Source organism: Esox lucius, chromosome 24 (assembly GCF_011004845.1).
Source record: "Esox lucius isolate fEsoLuc1 chromosome 24, fEsoLuc1.pri, whole genome shotgun sequence".
NCBI lineage: Eukaryota > Metazoa > Chordata > Actinopteri > Esociformes > Esocidae > Esox > Esox lucius.
The window spans coordinates 15340769-15361119 of record NC_047592.1 but is presented as its reverse complement, the minus strand read 5'-3'; the positions used below and the strand labels follow the sequence as shown (position 1 = coordinate 15361119).

Genomic DNA, 20351 nt, shown 5'->3' with positions numbered 1-20351 from the left:
GTACTACAAGTACGTACTTCGCAGAAGATGGTGAGGTATGTACAGCTATATAGTAAGTAATATAGTATGCCAGTACTGGGACCAATAGAACATATTACCCTGTCATAGAATTGCGTCTCGACATTAGATCATTTTGTCACGCATTAATTAACATCATGCCAAGTTTGAATATTTTGCTAGACACCATTAAGCAATGTGTTAAACTGACTAACGTTTCTTATTAAGTTTACTTCCACCACAAATAGCATCTATGAACTGTATGGCTTTTGTCAATTGCCATTTTAAAAGCATATTAGCCAGCAATAGGCTTACTAGTATCTACTTACTATTTGGAATAGTCATAAGAATTGAGCAATTGCAAGCGAGACTGGAGATTACACTGCCAAAGAAATGTCATTTCATGGCACAACAACTTTAGTTTTTCTTTAATTCGTGATACATTCGTGATACAATAACTATCAAGGTGACGATTACAGACTTTTTCGTCAAGTGAAAAGATAAGAGAATTGTCGGAAACTACCTCCTCTTTTACTGCGCAAGGGGTTGTGGTCTATATTACCCCAAAAAGTATGCACAGATGCATACTTCGAAAACCCACCAGAAATATTCGTAATATAACTGTAAACAGTTTTGGGCCTTCTTTAACATGTAACTATAACATAGCTACTGAAGCTTGTAGCCAGTGAAATTTTGGTCTCTCCTTAACAAATCCTTATGCATAATTTGTTTTGTCTGTAGTGAGGATCCAACACCAGTCACCTACATTGCAGTCCGTGTCTCTAACCACTCACTCACCCACACAGTAAGAGACATTCGCTCTTTTTGGCTTACGCGGTCTGGCATAAATATATCACCACATTGAATTTGATGCCAGCAACATAAAAAGAAAAACGGAAAAGTTGTGTAATGCTAAAAAACCTAACCTGGTGGAACATCTCACAACTAATTAGGTCAATTGGCAACAGGTCAATAACATGATTGGGTATAAAAAGGTAATTCCATAGAGGATTGGTCTTTCAGAAGTAAGGATGGGGAGTGAACCCCTCCTGACTGCGTGGGCAAATAGTGCAACAATTTATGAATTACGTTTCCCAATGTAAAATTGCAGAGTTTGGGGACCTCATCATCTGCCGGACATAATATCATTCAAAGATTCAGAGAATCCGGAGAAATCTCTGCATGCAAAGGACAAAAAACAATAATGGATGGCCATGATCTTTGGGCCCTCAGGCAGCACTGCATTAAAAATAGACAGGATTCTGTAGTGGACATCACTGCATGGGCTCAGGAACACTTCTAAAAATCATTATCTGTGAAAACAATCGATCGCTCCATCCACAAATTCAAGTTAAAACTCTACAATGCAAAGAAGAAACTATATACAAAATATAGCTGTCAGGGTTTTGGACATATCTTTGGCCACTAGAGGCCCCATTGTATCTCTTGTTGGTTTTCAGTCTCTGTCATTAGGTCCTATTGTTGTCACCTGTGCCATGTTGCATGTTTGTGTATGTAAGTCACCCTTCTCCTGAGTAATTTGCTCAGTGTTTCCAGTGCCATGACCAAGTCTAGGTCTATCCCTTGCTGTGCCTCATCTGGAGTCTATAGCTACCTTGTGAAACTGGTATGGTTCTTTTTGTTTTTTATTAAGCACCTCCACCATTGCCTCCTAACCCAAGCCTCTTATCTGAGCCCCGGCTACCCCCACCTCAACACTTTGCAGGAGACCCTAATGCCTGCAATGGCTTCTTGGCGCAGTGTGCTCTTACCTTTGAGTTACAACCATCATCCTTCCCTTCAGATAGGGCTAAGATAGCTTATATTATCACCCTTCTCTCTGTAAGAGCCCTGTCTTGGGCCACGGCCATCTGGGAGGCTAACAATCCTGTCTGTACCAGTTACCCTGACTTTGTGGATGAGTTCAAACAGGTCTTTAATCATCCTCTCCGAGGTCGGCAGGCATCAAGGAGGCTGTTATCCATCCAGCAAGGTAAACGCAGTGTGGCAGACACTGTCATCCAGTTCCGCACTGTTGCTGCAGCTAGTGGCTGGGATGAAGAGGCCTTCATTGTATGTTTCCAGAACGGCCTCTCAGAGGACATCCAGGATGACCTGGCTACCAGAGACCCAGTTGGCACTCTTGAGACTCTAATTGAAGTGGCCATCCACTTAGACAATAGACTTAGAGAGAGAGAACGTTCCCGTAAGTCTTCCATCCCCATTCCGGTACACCTCACAACTCAAGCTTTCCAAGAAACTCCAGAGCCCATGCAATTGGGAGGTACCAGATTGTCACCCACTGAACGTGATCGGCGCATGAAAGAGGGCAGCTATCTTTACTGTGGCCAGTCTGGACATTTCAGAGTCTCCTGTCCAGAGCTCTCGGGAAAAGCTTTGTCCCGTGCAGACAGGGGAGGTCTGTGACAGGAGTTACTCAAATCTCTTCCATAACTGACACTGGCCTTCTTCTTCCGGTTACTATCTCCTGGGGCAATGAAAGACATTCTCTACAGGCTTGGGTAAATTCCGGTGCAGCTGGAAACTTTATGGACATTTCCTTACCTAAGAAGTTGAGCCTTCCCTCTGAGTCCCTTTCGTCTCCCCTGGTTGTTACTGCCCTGGATGGGCGACCTCTGGGCCATGGTGAAATCATTCGTCAAACACTCCCACTACGTCTTCTGCTTTCCCTGTAATCCTGGGCTATCCTTGGTTTCTTCGGCACAACCCCCCCATATTGACTGGTCCACCAGCACCATCCTTGAGTGGGGACCCACCTGTCATGCCACTTGCATCTTCTCGAGCCCCTCACATGTTTCTCCTCAGTCCCAAGAACTCCATGACCTCTCCCAAGTGCCCCCCGTGTATCATTCTTACCAGGAGGTTTTCAGTAAAAGCAGGGACACCTCGTTGCCCCCTCATCGGCCCTATGATTGTGCCATTGATCTGCTTCCAGGCACAATTCCCCCTAGAGGGACTAATAATGATAAACTAACAAACATGTGAGTTTCTAAATTGAAAGCAATTTACATCAATAATAAAGAATCAAATCCTCCTAAATAATTTCAAAAGAAATAAGTATATACCGTACAGTGCAACTCTAGAAATTGTCATGTTTTATTTAAGGTTCAGTAATATATTTGACAGATATATTATATAAGTATATTATATCTAAATTAACAACATAAATATAAATTGTACAATAGACTTCTAAGCATGTGTCCATCCTCTCCTAACTGTACCTTTCTGTTTGTGCTAACTACCACTATAATAAAAATGCAATTTGATTTGAAATATCAAACAGGCTCCCTCATTGCTGTTTAGCATCTCCTAATGTCACTTCGATTGAGGTACAACTCTGTGAGGTACATCCCTGTGAGGTACATCCCTGTGAGGTACATCCCTGTGTGGTACATCCCTGTGTGGTATATCCGTGTGGTACATCCCTGTAAAGTACAACCCTGTGGGGTACATCCCTGTGAGGTACATCCATGAGTGGTTCAACCCTGTGTGGTACAACCCTGTGAGGTACATCCCTGTGAGGTACATCCCTGTGAGGTACATCCCTGTGTGGTACATCCCTGTGTGGTACATCCCTGTGTGGTACAACCCTGTGTGGTACATCCCTGTGAGGTACATCCCTGTGAGGTACATCCCTGTGAGGTACAACCCTGTGAGGTACATCCCTGTGAGGTACATCCCTGTGAGACACATCCCTGTGAGACACATCCCTGTGAGGTACAACCCTGTGAGGTACATCCCTGTGAGGTACAACCCTGTGAGGTACATCCCTGTGAGGTACATCCCTGTGAGGTACATCCCTGTGAGGTACATCCCTGTGAGGTACATCCCTGTGTGGTACATCCCTGTGAGGTACAACCCTGGGATGCTGCCTAAGATTCCAATGAGTGCAAATCATTTAAACACTATTAATTTAAAAATAGTACAAAGACAACATATCACTAGTTGAAACTGAGACATTATATTACCCACATTGAATTTGATGCCAGCAACATGTTTAAAAAAAGTTGGGACAGAGACAACAAAAGACCGGAAAAGTTGTGAAAGGCCAAAAAACAAAACCTGGTGGAATATTGAACTAACTGAATGAGTTTTAATGAACTTCCGCATTTCCATATACACATTTATTTTTCCATATACATTTATATATTTTCATACCCATGCCAAATATTGAGCCATAGTGAATTTTCATTTGACCAATACGTTTCTTCTGGCTGGAAATTACATAAACAACTGACAAAACACGGTAAGATGTTGTGCTCGTTATTACAAATGAATAACGTAACTATTTCTGTTTTTAGCCATTACTTGCAATTGACTAGTATTTGACTAGAGAACTAATGCTGTTCAGCTGTTCTCAATTTATAGATGATTAGAATGCTCTCACATGGTGGAAATTATAAGACTATTTTAAATGGTATAGAAACTTGCATTTTCTCAAACATTTGCATCAATTTGGAGGGGTATGAATAATGTTGGACATGGCATTTTTTGTAGAAATGTGAAAAAACAGATGTTGAGAGAGAGGTTGTTGTCCTGGCTCCATGTAGCAAGGCCCCCTACCTTCTCTTAAGTGGTCTCATCGTTGTTGGAGATGAGACCCAGGATGGTGGTGTCATCCGCAAATTTAAGGATGATTTTGGAGCTGTGTGTGGGCACGCAGTCATGTGTGGCAGTAAAGAGGGGACTGAGTATGCAGAGTCTCTCAGAGACAATGCAGAGAGGGTGAGGTTGCCCATTCTCACCACCTGGGGTCTGCTCGTCAGGAAGTCCAGGATCCAATTGCAAAGGAAGGAGTTAATTCCCAGGGTTTTGAGCTTAGGAACAAACTTATCAGGTACAATAGTGTAGAAAGTTGAGCTGTAGTCCACGAACAGCATCCTCACATACAGTTAGGTCCGGAAATATTTGGACACTGACACAATTTTCATAATTTGGGCTCTGTATGCCACTACAAGGGATTTTAAATGAAAAAACCAAGATGCAGTTGAAGTGCAGACTTTCAGCTTTAATTCAAGAGGTTGAACAAAAATTCACTTCAGAATTCATCCGGATGTTTCTGTCTCCTATCACATCATCAATAAACACTAGTAAAGCAGTGCCATTGGAAGCCATGTATGCCCATGCTGTCACACTGCCTCCACTGTGTTTTACAGATGTTGTGTTATGCTTGGGATCATGAGCCATTCCAAGCCTTCTCCTTATCTTTTTCTTCCCATCATTCTGGTACAGGTTGGTCTTTTTTTCAACCGTCCAAAGAATGCTTTTCCAGAATGTATTTTGGTAAGTCTAATCTGGCCTTTCTATTCTTGAGGCTTGTGTTTTGCACCTTGTGGTGAATCCTCTGTATTTGCTCTCGTGAAGTCTTCCGCTTCATGGTAGACTTGGATAATGATATGCCTACCTCTTGGAGAGTATTCTTCACTGGGCTGGACGTTGTGAAGTGGTTTTTCTTCTCCATGGAAAGGATCCTACGATCATCCACCACTTTTGTCTTCTATGGACGTCCAGGCCATTTTGTGTTGCAGAGCTCACCAGTGCTTTCCTTATCCTTTCTTTATTTAACTGTAACTTGAATACATTTTGGTAAACAGCCCAAATAACAAAACTGTCAGTGTCTAACTGTATGTGTTACCCTTTTCCATGTGGGAGAGGGCGATGTGTGTCACCAGGACGATGGCATCGCCCATAGATCTATTGGGGCGGTATGCAAATTGAAAGGGGTCCAAAGTGTCAGGAAGGGTGGAGCAGATGTGGGTTCTGACCAGCCGCTCTAAGCACTTCATGATGATGGAGGTCAGTGCTACAGGGCGGTAGTCATTCTGGCAGGTGATGGAAGGGGACCTTTCTTTGGTACAGGGACAATGGTGGTCTGTTTGAAGCAGGTGGGGATTGCAGAAAGAGTCAGGGAGAAGTTGAATATAGAGGTGAAAACCTCCACTGGCTGGTCGGCGCACAACCTGATGACACAGCCTGGAATGTCGTCTGGCCCTGGTGACTTCCGTGGGTTCACTCTTTGAAAAGCTCTCCCCATGGCCATGGCTAGGGACAGATTCCAATCATCCTGGTCCTTAGCAAGCTTTCCAGAAGGAATGGTGTTGGTCGCCTCAAACCATGCTTAGAAGGTGTTGAGCTCGTCAGGGAGAGAGGCGACAGGCCGGGCATCATTGTTGTTTGTCCCTTTATAGTCTGTGATGTGTCGCAGTCAAGACCACATGATTCTCTGGTCAGAGCTGTGGTAGTTAGACTCCAACTTATCCCTGGAGTCTCTTTAGCACTGACATTACCACTAACCCAGGGCTTTTGATTGGTCCTAACATTAACCCTCGGGACGACATCATCGATGCACTTGGAAATATTGAGCTGTGATCCATCTTACCAAATTCCAGGCAGAGGAGGGGTTTGTAGATGTTTTGTATTTGTGAATAACATTGGTCAAGTGTCTGATCACCACGGGTATGAAAGTTAATGTGTTGGTTGTATTTCGGCAAAACTATTTGCCCTTTTGAAGTCACCAAAAAAAATTTAAGTTGCCTCAGGGTGGGCGTCCTCTAGTCCATTAATTACTACGTATAGGTCATCTAGTATGCAAGCTTTATCCGCCTGTGGAGATATGTAGAATGCTGTGATTATAGCAGAGCTGAATTCCCGCAGAAGTTAGAAGGGCCGTACATTTACAGTGAGTAGCTCCTGGTCTGGTGAAGAGTATATTGAAAGTACTGCAACATCCGAACCTCAGCGAGAGTTAACCATAATGCAGACCCCTCTGCATTTACGTTTACCTGACACAGAAGCTCTGTCCTGCCGGTAGATGGCAAACCAGATGGGGTAATGGATGAGTCAGGCACCATAGGGTCCAGGCAGGTCTCAGTAAACGCCAGCACACACCTGTTCACAATGTCTGGACAGTCAATCCAAGTGTGTAGCTCATCCATTTTATTGTCCTGGGATTGAACATTAGCATGTAAAATGCTAGGTAACGGCGGATTGCAGTATCTTGTCTGAGATCTACATAGGATACCGGCAAGTTCGCCTCTCTTCTTTCTCCTCCGTCGGTGTGTTGGTAAACATATTGGCGGCAGGACAAAGGAATCACAGCAAGCGTTTCCGGTAAGTAGAGAAAAAGTCTGTATTTAGTGATGAACAAACTTCTAAAAGTGCTGGTCGATCTTAATGTATGAGCGACAGTGCAGCATGAGCAAAAATAAAAACCATATAAACAGTAATTAGCAAAAAACTGCGTTGTCAATTCGGAGCCATCGTCAGTCTGACCATTCTCTATGGTGCACTGGAAGTGAAATATCAACATAACCTGAAAGGCCGCTCAGCGGAGAAGAAGACACCGCTCCAAAACCACCATTAAAAAAAAGCCAGACTACTGTATGGTTTGCAACTGCACATGCGGAGAAGTTATAGAAACACCCATGACAGTAGCAGCAGAATCCAAAGCCAGAGAGCACAGCCATTGTAAACATAAGATAAACAAAAAAAGAACAACAATAATCACAACACATAAAACAATCACTTGCAGGATCAACACCCCAACATTCCCCCAGCTGTCTCGTAGCCATCCAAACATGTCCCAATCCGGAGTGACATGTAATGTAACAGCCTGTGTCTGTATTCGTTCAGCCAAGGCATATACAGGATTAGACACATCAGGAATGAAGGTACAGCATTCTTTCCCTATTAAGGCACATGTGCCACCCATGGCAGACAGAAGTAAATCCAATGCAGCTCTATTTTGTAGGGCGACATTACGTACTGCCACAATCTCAGTAGTAATTTTGTCCAGAGGATCTGCTGTGACATTGCTAAACTTACCAATCATTGAAGCCAATTTAACTTCCTTTATTGTTCTACCAACTCCTAATCTATCACCTTCTGTAATATCCCTTTTAGGGCTGATATCAGTGTATGGGAGAGTGGATAACACACAGGCAGCAGGGAGGACAAACCCTAAATAACAAGAACCTCCCAAATGACAGGCAAATGAGTGTAGGCTTTCCTACCACACACGAAATAAGTACTGTTCCATGTAGGTAGTCCATTAACAAAACCACACATACTGTCAGTCGGTTGTCCTGGAGAATGGCTGGTAGTCCATAAAGCAGTGTCCTCCCAGGTAATGTCATTAAATACAGCAGGTCTGAGAACATTGTTTTACTGTGGTGCCACTTTATCACAATTACACTGTTAGGGATTTAACAATGTGAATGTCACTGAACTGCTACCAGTATCTCTGGTACTGTCTGACATGTTTCTATGAATGTTAAAAATGTGAAACTTTGACCAAAAGGTTTATAAAATATAAAACCTTAAAATTATGTTTGGTTAAAATGTTAGTGCCCTTTATATACGTTTTATTTTAATTTAGAGTGTAATAGGTCACATGATAGGAGTTTAGTTAAGAGCATGATCAGGGCATTGTGGGTCAGAGAGCAACATGGATGCAGAGGGACGACATAACAGACCCTAAAAAATTACCTAAATCTGCACGTGGTCCAAGAGGTGCACATGGTAATTCTTTAATTTGGTTTATAGGTGTGTAATGTTTGTTGATGTGCCTTTAAATTAATAATGTGACATTTCTGTAATTTAATTTGATTTCAGCACATTTCTGTTTGGGCCTGTTTAGCAACGGACGCTAGTTTCATATACTTTCAATGAGAGTTATATAATTTAACCTTTTATGTATTGAATTTTTTAGTAGTTTTCATGGTGTCTGCTGACAAGTATAAAAGAGAGAAAAACAAATAATTAAAAGACATCTGTACGAGGCGTGGTCATTATTCCATTCAAGGGCGTAGATTTGGTTTGAACATTGGGGGGGTTTAAAGTTGTGTGCTGCCTGTTTTTTTTTTCATGTGTATTGTTATTGGATCATCTTTCTTTCTTTCTATATGCTTTAACTGATTACAAAATCAACATATACAAATATGAAAGAGACAAAATTTAGACATTTATTTTAAGATTTTTACATTCCATTTTAATGCATTTAATTTTTTTAAAGGGAAACACATGGGCTCTTGAACAACTGTAAACATTAAATTTAGATACACCACTTGCTCAAAGGCACAGAACAGTGATTATGATTACACAGTTTAAATGAAAGCTCCAAATATCTGCTTGCGTCTCTCACAACCAACAACAAATTCTTGGCACACCAACTTGTTGTCTAAGAGGTCCAACTTGTCTTGGTGGACATGACAAACTGCCACATGATTCTGTCTCTTTTGTGACATACTTGAGCGTAGCCAAGTTTTTAACCTTCTTAGGGCGCTAAAGCTCCTTTCTGCTTCAGAAGATGACACTGGTACAACCAAAAGCAACCTGACCAGAGTTTCCACTTCACTGAATAGGCCACGGACTTCCACTGACAAACCTTTAAGAATGTTTGCTGCCTCCATACTGGATCCAAATTGGTAGTTATGCCTAAACATTGGTAACTGAACTGCAAGCAACTGGCTGTTGATCTCTGGATACTCACAACACACTGAATCAATTTGTCCAGTGAGCAGAGTGTCCTCTAGTTTCTGCAAGGTCAGCAGATCTTCCTGATGAAAACATTCATTGAGCTCTGACTCAACAACATCAAGCACCTGATAAAACTCAACTCTGTAATACTCTGTTGGAGTTTTTGGCATGTATGTGCTTGTGCTCGCATCTGTACTAAAACGCTTAGGAAGTCGCCTTGGTTCTGGAACTTTGATAGGCTCTAGATTTAGAGAATCCACAATCACATTTGCTTGCTCAAAAAGACTTTGAAAGGCATCTTCATTTCTTTTGTCTTTCAAGACAGACTGAACACAAGAAATGGCAGCTTTCATGCCAGAGATAGTCTGTGTCTTTCTTTGGAGAGAAGCATTCAAACACTCCATTTCTCCAATCACAGCTCCTGCCAACACAAGACCCAGTAAGGTCTGGCCTTTGAGAAATTGTTGGTGCAAGCCATTGGCGGTGGCTGCACTAGGAGAATTACTGTTTGACATTTCCTCTAAGGAAGTGAGCACAGAATCATACTGCTTGAGAACAGATGTTATTGCTTGGTGTCGTACTGTCCATCGTGTTTGACAGAGAGGCTTCAGAGGGCTTGCGATACCATGATCTGCCCTAGCAATCTGGTTAAACTTTTCTTTGAATTTACCAGACAGGCTATACAGATTTCCTAGCTGATGCACCCAGTCAAGAGAATTTCGCAGCAGTTTTGAAGCTGTGCATGCCTTTTGGGTAACTAGGTTTACACAATGTGCTCCACAGTGCACATATAAAGATAAAGGCTGTTTCTTTTTAATTACAGCCTGTGCTCCTGAGTATTTTCCAGACATATTGGCAGCACCATCATATGTCTGGCCACGCAATCCAGATAATGGCAAATGTAATCGAGAGAGTACATCCATTGCCATTTTTGCAAGACTCTCTCCCGTAGTTTCTGTCACTGCATAAAAACCAATGAATCAAGTCATGGTCAACATAACGAAGACAAATAGACTCTTGCTCTGTACCTGAGACATCTTGTGTTCCATCAACAATTAAGGCAAACTGAGTAACAGTAAGGGACTGAATGTTATTAGCTATTCCTCTGATGATGTCATTGCTCATTATGCCAAGTAGTTCATTCTGAATTTGAGGATTTGTGTAATTATGCTTTTGTGCTAGCCACTTGTCAAGGGCTGGATCATCTGCTCCCATGCATTTTAGAAGTTGGGAAAAATGTCCCCTCTCTTCAGCATGGCCTCTCAATGCAATACCTTGTCGAGCCAAATACTGAATACATCCTACAATTTTTAGCAATGCATTTCTTGCTTCCTCCTGTTGTCTAGAAACAACTGAGGAAAGCTGTGATGCTATACTCAGGGCCGTTTGAAGGAATTTGGGGGCCCCAAGCAAAATGGACATGGAGGCCCCCCCACACGCACCCAAAGCCTACAGGAACCACAGCATAGCCATACAGTTTAAGTTCACCCACATTTATTTATAAAAAAGGTTTACAGTGCAAAAACTGCTGTTGCATATACTGTGCATAAATAAAAAAGTTTACAGTGCAAATACTGATGTAATGTGCTATGTGCATAAGTTTTGAACATTTTGAACAATTGAACATTGCAAAAAAAAAAACCACCACTGTACAATAAAATCAAATATACATTAAAAAAAGTGCACAATAACTAAATCCAACATAATTTAACACACACAAACATTAAAAATTTCAGTTTTTACAAACGTGCAATTTAAAACTGCTGTTTGCGAGCCTTGTCTTCAGCAAAGGCAATCACGATGTCCTCCATGTCCAAAGACCGGCGAACATCACGCTCAATTGACATAAGTGCCAGTCCTGTGAGCCTTGGCCCATGGTGGACCTCATGTAATTTTTTATCAGCTTCAAAGCTGAAAAGCTCCTCTCACCAGAGGCCACTGTCACAGGGAGAGTCAGGAGTAGACGCAAAGCAATGCTTAAATTACTGTACAAATCCAGTAACTTCTCACTGTATATGTAATTAAGCATGTCAAATGGTGAAGTGGCTACATGGTCTGGAAAAGATTAAATAACTAACAATTTACCATCTATTAATGATGGTTATTATAAAGTGTTACCGAAAAGATATGTAAGCAATAGCATTTCCATATTTTGATATTTAGAAGGGATGCAGCTGCTTTCACAACTACCAACGCTTAAAAACTTCCCAAGCTATTGTTTGATGCACAGAATTTATCGTGTGGTTTTCCTAACCCCCATTTGGTAAATAGATTATTTTGGTAAATAGATTATCACGGTGGAATAATAGTTCATTTCATTAGCACTTTCATCAAAACCTATTACAAAACTACAGCAACGTCATGGAATTAAACAGCGATTTTGGAACAGATCTGCGTCTTCCTTATCCCGTTAAAAAACATATTACAGTATTTAACCATATTCCGTTTGTTCAAAAAAAAGTTAGACTAACTGTTCGTTACAAGCAGCATTTGCCATCAGGCAGGTAGCTAACATAAACACATTTTTCCTAGCCTACCTGCTGCAAAATTACATCATTTGCACAAGACAAGTAGAGCTATTTTATCCAGTGTAAATTATTACTTACCACTATCTTGTTTTTTCTTATCCTCCTCTTCCTTTCTCTTCTTTCGTTTCTGGCTTCCAGAAGCATAAATCCGCTTCATGATGACTGCCGAGGTTTTGTATTTTGCCGGCAGCAGAGATCACGTGGTTGGCTGGCTGCTGTCAGCGACTAGTAGTGAGAGGGGCCCCCTTGAGGGGGATCCCGATAATAACAGTGTCATTGCACTTTACTGCATTGCATTGACTATCAAAGGGGCACAGTTTGTCTTTGCATTTATTCTCAACCAGTCGTTGTCTTGGGGCCCCAGGCCAGCTCGAGGCCCCAAGCAATTGCTTGGTTTACTTGCCTTGTCGCGACGGGCCTGGCTATACTGTTTGTTTCCTGAGCATACACAGTTGTTGCATGGCAGTGGGATTGGCTTTTAGCATGGGCTGTAAACTTTTCAACTGCCTTTTTCCAGTTCCTAAAACCAGTACTCACAAAGGCAGGATCCATCTTAGAGGCAAGCATTGTCTTCTTTGAGAGGACTTTTGCACAATAAAACCATAAAACGCCTTTTAATGTGGTACTGTAATGCAGCCATGGGAACATCTGAAACCATTTTTGCTGAAAGTGTAGCACATAGTTTGCTCTATTCTGTACTTCTATAAACTTGGGATCAGGATGTACAGGCTTTAAGCAAGTGACGATTTCTGAATCTTCTCTGTCCCTGTTGTCTGTGCTCAGATGGTCTCTAACATTAGGTTCATTCTGAAACGGACAATAAAACACTGTTACACACCAAACAGCTCCCTAGTATATTGTGTACAGTGTAGAAAATTGTACAATTAGTTTGTCATCTAAAAAATTCTTCCCTGTTTTATTCTTACCTGCTCTTCTGAAATTGCTGTTTGACTATTGTCCTCACCCTGTCCCTCACTCTGTCCTTTACTGTGATGTACACATATTCCAGTTTTAGCCTGTTGTATTGACTAAATTAACTCATCATTCGTGTTTGTATGCCATTACCTGATCAGATGTTCTTCCTGTCCTTCTTTTGATTGGTTTAATCTGCTGCTACTTTCACATTGGATCTGATATAAGAACAAAACCACTAAGACATAAAACTAAAACACCAAAAACTATCAAATTATTAAATCACACTGTATACCATCTATTCTTAATATTTAAAATATTTAATATTTTAATATTTGACTATTTTTAATTGACAAAGTAATCCTCATTAAAAAAAAACTCACAGCATACTTTTAAAGATGTATAATAATCTGATGATCAAACATTTTTGGACATTTCTGTAGCCCTCCCTGAGTCCTTGTTTTCTTACCCGTTTTTCTGAAAGAGCTAACTGTCTGTTGTCTTCTCCCTGTTCCTCACTGTTATGGAGAAAAGCCGGAATGTAAAACAGTTTCTTGACAGCCTTAGGAACTTGAATTAGTTTAAAGCTGTTTACTGGAGTATTTAAAACATTAAAGGCATTAATGTATAGCCTAACTTTACAAAGCTGCTGTTTTTCTATACTGTTCCCTTAGCCTGACTTCGTCATACTCAAATCTGTTCAGATATTGAGTCTGATACTTCTCAATTGGGGTTTTATTATGAGGCGTGTCTAAACCGAACCAAGGAAAAAAAAACTCAGCACGTAATTGGATAGACCTACAACCAATCAGAGCAACGGAGTAAATGATGCATGTTATTCATTCATATTTAAAATGTCGCGGCTCTGTTCCTCTTTTAAAATGAATGTGATGTCGATATCTTCTATAACAGACGCGATGGCAGAATCTACACAATGTTTCAATGTTGTCTAACGTTACCTTATAGCCTAGTTATCAGAGTAGGCATATTCACTGTCAACTCACAGAACACGGGGGGAATAACGTTATATGGCTAGTCAGGGTTCAGTCAGAATACCGAGTCCACAGCCCTCTCCTCGGACAGCACGTCATATACGCATTTATTCTCTGACTTATTTGTGTGAACTCGTGAAATCTCATATACGCATTTATTCTATCTGTAAACTCGTGAAATCTAAATTCTCCAGCGGCAGTCATCTTTGTTGTAAACTAATTCAACCCAAGGGCTCGTTGGTGACGTGAATGATTACGTAACTCGAGATCATCTGTCTATCAATCGTATAAAGCCCGCCCTAGCAATTTGATTGGCCCGACGATTTCTGAACGGATCATAATTACTCCTCAACGGATCGAGTCCAGACCGAACTTCCAGTCCAAAACATTTTGTGGGCGGGGTTCGGGCTGGCACCCAGGCTACTGTTTCCTATTTTATTTTATTGATTGAATGGCATCTTCTTTACCTGATCACCTGCTCCTCCTCTCCCTCTGCTGACTTGTCTACCCTGCTATATTTACCTTGAATCTGTTATAAAAACATGTTAAGAGATTATACATCTCATAACGTTATGAAATTTGTGAATAATCATTCATAATCATAAAATTCTAACATAGTATAAAAGTAAAGAAATTAAGGCGAGACACTACAGGTGAATAGGGGGGAAAAATAACTAATAGATATCATCATGAAACTTCCCCTCTTGATTACTGACATTAAGACAAATATTTTTTGTATTACAAGTTTTTAGAAAATATATGTTTAAATATGCTAATTGGGTATTATTTCATTAAATATGTGCAAATGTGCATACATTTCCAGAAGAGAAATCTGAACATTGGATAAAGCCAGATTCAAAATTCTTGTTTCATTTTGTTGACATATTACAGTCAAAGGTTTTTACAGAGGGAATTTTGGATATCTCTTTTTATCACTCCATTAATTAGAAAAAACTGCCAACAGCCATAAAAAATCTATTTTCGCCCCTCTTTTAGGTACAAAATGTTGTATAAATCAGAATGTGAATGATATATAAACAAACCCCTCTGTAAAAACCTTGAGAATAAGGATAGGAATACACATGGAAAATTTGGTGAATGTAAGTGCTGCTGAAGTGGAGATTTCTGGCTCAGAGTATGAGAAAAAACCCATTTTGAGAAAACAGCCTTTAAAGATTTGTATTGTAAAAATGCATACTTTTTTGTGGAAAAAACTATTTACAAACATAATATCTTATAAAATCATTAGCAATCAACAATACAAACCATCTAAAAAAACGTCAACACTTATAACACAGCATTTATAGCCTTTAACTGAACAGAATAGCGAAAAGAAAAGGCAAAAACACACTCCGAGCATGTCACGTGATGCGTCTGAACGAATCACGTTGTCAGAAATTGACATCAGCCAATGAGATCCGCTTTTAGAGTAAAATGCCCAATTTTAATTTGACGATTGCTTGCTGATAAAAAGGAAATTAGCATATTTAGACCTGACAGCACTCACCATGAGAGAGAGACCTTTCAGTGATATATGATATGACAGGGTACAAACAGCGATCGCGCGGAGCAGCAAGTTGATTTAGAACGACAACTTTTGATGAATTTAGGCGAAATCAAGAGACTCAAATAGACTAGAAATGTACTAAAATAAAGACCTAATGTGTGTTTTTGACTTTTTTTACACCACAAGTCTGAAAGAAGTCATGTTATTGAAGACAAGTAGCCCCCATAGAGCCCCAAATCTCAACATTGACCAGTGAAAAAAACGATGTTTTTGCCTGCCGTGTCTCCCCTTAAGTACAGAAACTGCCAGTAAATCGTTCATTCATCCAATTCGTTAAAAAGTCAGATGAATTTAGGAAGAAAACAAACACCGATGTGAATACTTTTGTCATTGATAATTACAGACACTATTGAAAAATGAACTAGCAAAACAGACGGCTGATTTGGTAACTTGTTATACTGATAAGTGAGCTATAAGTTAAATACATTGAAATGGAGATTAGCTAGCTAAAATATATCTGGTTTCACTGGTGTGTACTTAGCTATTACACAATATTCTCATACCTCATTCTCAGTACATGGTTGTTGTTTTTTTACATCCCTCTCTGACCAGCAGTTAAATAAAGTCCGCTGTGCAGCGCTTCTCTTCATTTTTGAACGTTACCGGTCGTCGTGACTCGTGTGCTCTCCACTCGCGTTGTTTTGGAAAAAGTGCGCCTTGGGCGTTACCAATCGGTTCAATGGAGGGGAGTATTATTATTATTTTTTTTCCTATTTGATTATGACAAACTCATATTTGAGTAGGAACAATTATTGTTACAAAATATATGAATTCTTCATACTTTTCATTTGATCTACTGTAATTCTCATGTCGAAATATTGGGGGGGTTGTAACTGATGGATTTGAATATTGAGGGGGTTACCTCCCCCCCATCCCCCCCATAAACTACGCCCCTGATACACACACATTTGCATATCCCTTCTCTGTGTACTACAGTATTGTACAGTATAGAATCTTCCCAGTAAACCAGCAGGGGCCAGCTCAAATAGCGGCATCGGCAGCTCGCAGTGGCATTTCCGGTGGCAGGTTGAGATGCCAACGATTTTTCCTAAGATGCCACGGCATCTTTCCCCGTTTATATGGTATTTCCGGTTGCGGCCAGAGATGCCACAAATTAACTTGTTCACCTGCCATCATTTGTATGGTATTTCCGGTGGCAACCTAGGATGCCGCGGGACCTGCCGCTGTTTGTGTTGGTTGCCTCCGGTTTTTGAGCTAGCTGTCACTCCAGTAAAGGTGTACCTACTGTTGAAACTGGTTTCTAAAAGGCTCAGGGTGATACACAATAACATTAAGCTATTATATGTTTTGGGTGTGTTACTACACTATGCAGACTTGCCATAGAGTTGTGATGTCCCGTGGAACAGTTGTTATTATTGCGCTTACAGTTTAAAGAATGTTAAGACTCAAAAAATGAGCCGGAGCGATTGATAAAACGAATATAGCTGCATTATAGCTAACACTGCTCTCTAGTGGCTAGTTTACACATTACACTCAGTGAAAGTCTGGATTGTAGAGGTCATATATAGAGGTTGTAAGATGGTATAGTTTATAGAAGAAATAATGGGTTAGGTTTCTAATGACTAAACAATGTGAAATACCATTATTTCACAGGAAGAGATCCAAGAATATACTTTTGTATGCATCTCCAAATGTTGACAAATAATCTGTTAATTCCTATTTACAGGTCTACAATCAAACCAACCAATGTTTTTAACCTACAAGCTGACAACAGTCTTTTAAAAATAACTCTCCACCTTGTGTTTTCTCAGTTACCGTTTGATTGAGGACCCTCCTCTACATCCTGAGTTTTCTCGCTCCCTGTGTCTCCTGCCCCCCTTCTACACCACCCAGACCAAAGCTGAATACACCCGTTTCCTTGCCACCTTTGGCACCCACTACATCAGGAAGGTTCAACTGGGGGGGCGGGTGAAGAGTGTCACCTCCCTGAGAGTGTGTGAGGCGTCCCTGAAGGGTTACAGCGTGAATGAGGTGATGGCCATTTAAAATTAGAATTAATTTACTGATATATATTAATTTATTGACATTTTTACATGGTGTTTTAAATGTCGTTTTTTGAAGATCAAGGACTATCTGGAAGCTGAGGCCTCTTTTGCCACCAGTACTGGAAAAGCCAGAACAGAGACCAAGTTCTGCAAGAAGGACCTTAAAAGTCGTGACACCAAAGCATGTTTAATGACAGTGTAACAGACTTTGTTTGTTAAATATTCTAATTAGTTTTGAGCACATTTTATTTTATATTTCTGTGAGTTTAAATGGGTTTAGGAAATACATTATCTGTATTATTAAGGAGGGACTTTTATTTCGAAGGGAATTCTTGTCTACGGGGAAGGAAACACAGAGCGCGCAGTTGAGCAGAGAGCCAAGTTGATCACAGTCGTTTTGCAGCTGTAACATTTGCAACTTTGTTAAGCACCCCCCGAAAAGGCATAAAGTTTGTATATATTTGATGACTGTTTTGTGTAATTCGCTGTTTGTTAATGTGTATGATAGAGTTTTTGCACTAGTAGTTAATTCGCGCTTCTTATACTCTGTTTAGCTCTTCTGATGATTTGTGAAGTCTCGCAGTGATATTGATGTGAAAACGGACTCAATGAATAAACTTCATGAACATCAGTAAAGTGTTGGCCATCATTCGGGCGGGGTCCGCTAGTGACAGGTTTGATTGATGTTGATTTGATTGATTACCAATGTGGTGCTTGTTGTTGTGGAACAGGACTAATAATGATAAACTAACAAACAGGTTTACTGAGGTGGTGGGGGGACAGACGGATGGAACAACTGACCTGCTCTTCTCCAGGACGGGTGGAACCTCCAAGGACTTCACTGATTGGGCAAAAACCCTGAAAACTGTTCCAGACATCATCAATTACTCCCTCCACCCCCTCCACCTTTTGGTGAAGCATGCCAGTAAGAGGGCAGGGCTGAAGAAAGCAGTGGAGGACTACATCCTGGAACACGCCCCGGTCAAGCACTGCTCTGGGAAGAGTAAGAGTGGCTCCAACCCCAGTACCCATGACTCCTGCCAGTGTGTGTGTCAGGCCAGCAAGGAGATGACCAGCCAGTGCTGCCCGCAGGAGAAAGGCCTGGCCCGACTAACGGTCACCATAAAATACGCCAGGGGCCTCTACGGGGACACTACGTCACAGACTGACGGCTTTGTGAAGGTATGATAACTTAATCTGAATATTTAAATTGGTATTACATTTTAATTAGTGCACTTTGTGATGGGATCCTCGTATTGTGGTTTTTAAAATCAGAAACTGTAGCTTTAAATCCAGTTTACTCTTTTTGTGAAGGTGTTCATGGGTAATGATGCCAAGCAGACTCCTGTGATCAACAACAATGACAACCCCACGTGGAACGAAAACATTGACTTTGGCACTGTCAAGCTCTCCCTGGCCAGTGAGCTCAAATTTGCTGTGTACGACAAAGACAGCACCTGGTATAAGCTGTGGGAGTTCTAGGGGAGTGCCCCATTCGGCCAGTCAAAGCAGGGTCTTATAACAATGAAATGTGTTCACTAAATCATGGCAAATTGTTCTAATCCTACATGGTTGAATGTGCCCCAGGACTTGGGGGCCCAGCCTGTGGGGAGTACGTCTCTTCTCCAATGAACTCTGACCTTTCTGGCATCTACACCTCCCGTAACGCCCTGAACATGACCCAGGATCTACTGGCTCACATCAGGATGGGCCGGCCCCCAGTAGACCCGTTGGCCTTCATGATGAAGCAGAAAGCAAATGATCACCCTCGTCTCTCTGCCCTCAATGAGCTGTGATCAAAACCTATTTTCATGTAGGTTATTTCTAACCTCTTATTTTGAGACAGAAACAATTTTACTTTGGTCATTAAAAGAAAAAAAAACTCAATTTATTTTTTCAACAAAAACACCAAAGCCTATTCTATGTTTTTAGAAAAGCAATGGTTCACTTACAATTTCATAGCATTAACCAAACGTGAATGTGACACTTTTAACTCTTTCTGTGTTAATTCACTCTAGACTGACCCAATGACTTTGTGCTAGCTACCCCTGCAATAAAAATGCAATTTGATTTAATAACTGTTTGTCCATCACATTAATGAACTGACTCTAAACTAAAGACCTATTGTTTTTGTGTTCACATTAATGGACACTACTTTCTAAATAAATTAACTTTATTTCAACAAAAACAGCTTTGTTGACTTCACTGTTCAACTGCCAGTTCATTGATTTTGGATCTAACTTTCCAGTAAAGGTTTATATGTTCAATCAATAATCAAATGTATTCATAAAGCCCTTTTTGCTGGACAGCAAAAGTGGAGCCGGCCAAGAAGAGCGAATGTCTCTTACTGAGTGAGTGACTGCCTGCCTGCCTGCTTGTTAAACTGCCCATTGTTAAATAGCATAGTGGTTAGAGATGAAGACCGCCACATTGGCCACCAGTGTTTGATCCTCGCCACGGACAAAATACATTTGGCATTAGGATTTGTTCAGGATAGACTAAAACTTCCCTGGGTACAAGCTTCAGTAGCTACACTATAGTAAGGCTAAAGTAAAACTATTTACGGTTCTATTGTGATAGACCAGGACTATTCAAATCCGGCCCTGGAGGGCCGAAGCACTTCTGGTTTTGGTTCTACCTGCTATACATAGCCGCTATTTGTGGTGGAGGTAAACTTAGTAAGAAACGTTAGTCATGTCTGTAACTGTATCAATGTCATTCACGAATGGCCATTTAACTATTACAATGGCCAGTGGTAAAAGAGGATTTGTTCAGGATAGAGACAATAGGCTATACTGACACCCAGTAAGTGTACAGCTCTTTGGTGTACTGGGTGTAAGGAATTGTCAAA

The 20351-nt window shown here is 40.9% G+C and overlaps 1 pseudogene; it reads left to right on the top strand.

The window, feature by feature from the left end:
* Positions 1-27: 27 nt before the first annotated feature.
* LOC105010132 lies at positions 28-19322 on the top strand (annotated as a pseudogene).
* Positions 19323-20351: the final 1029 nt, after the last annotated feature.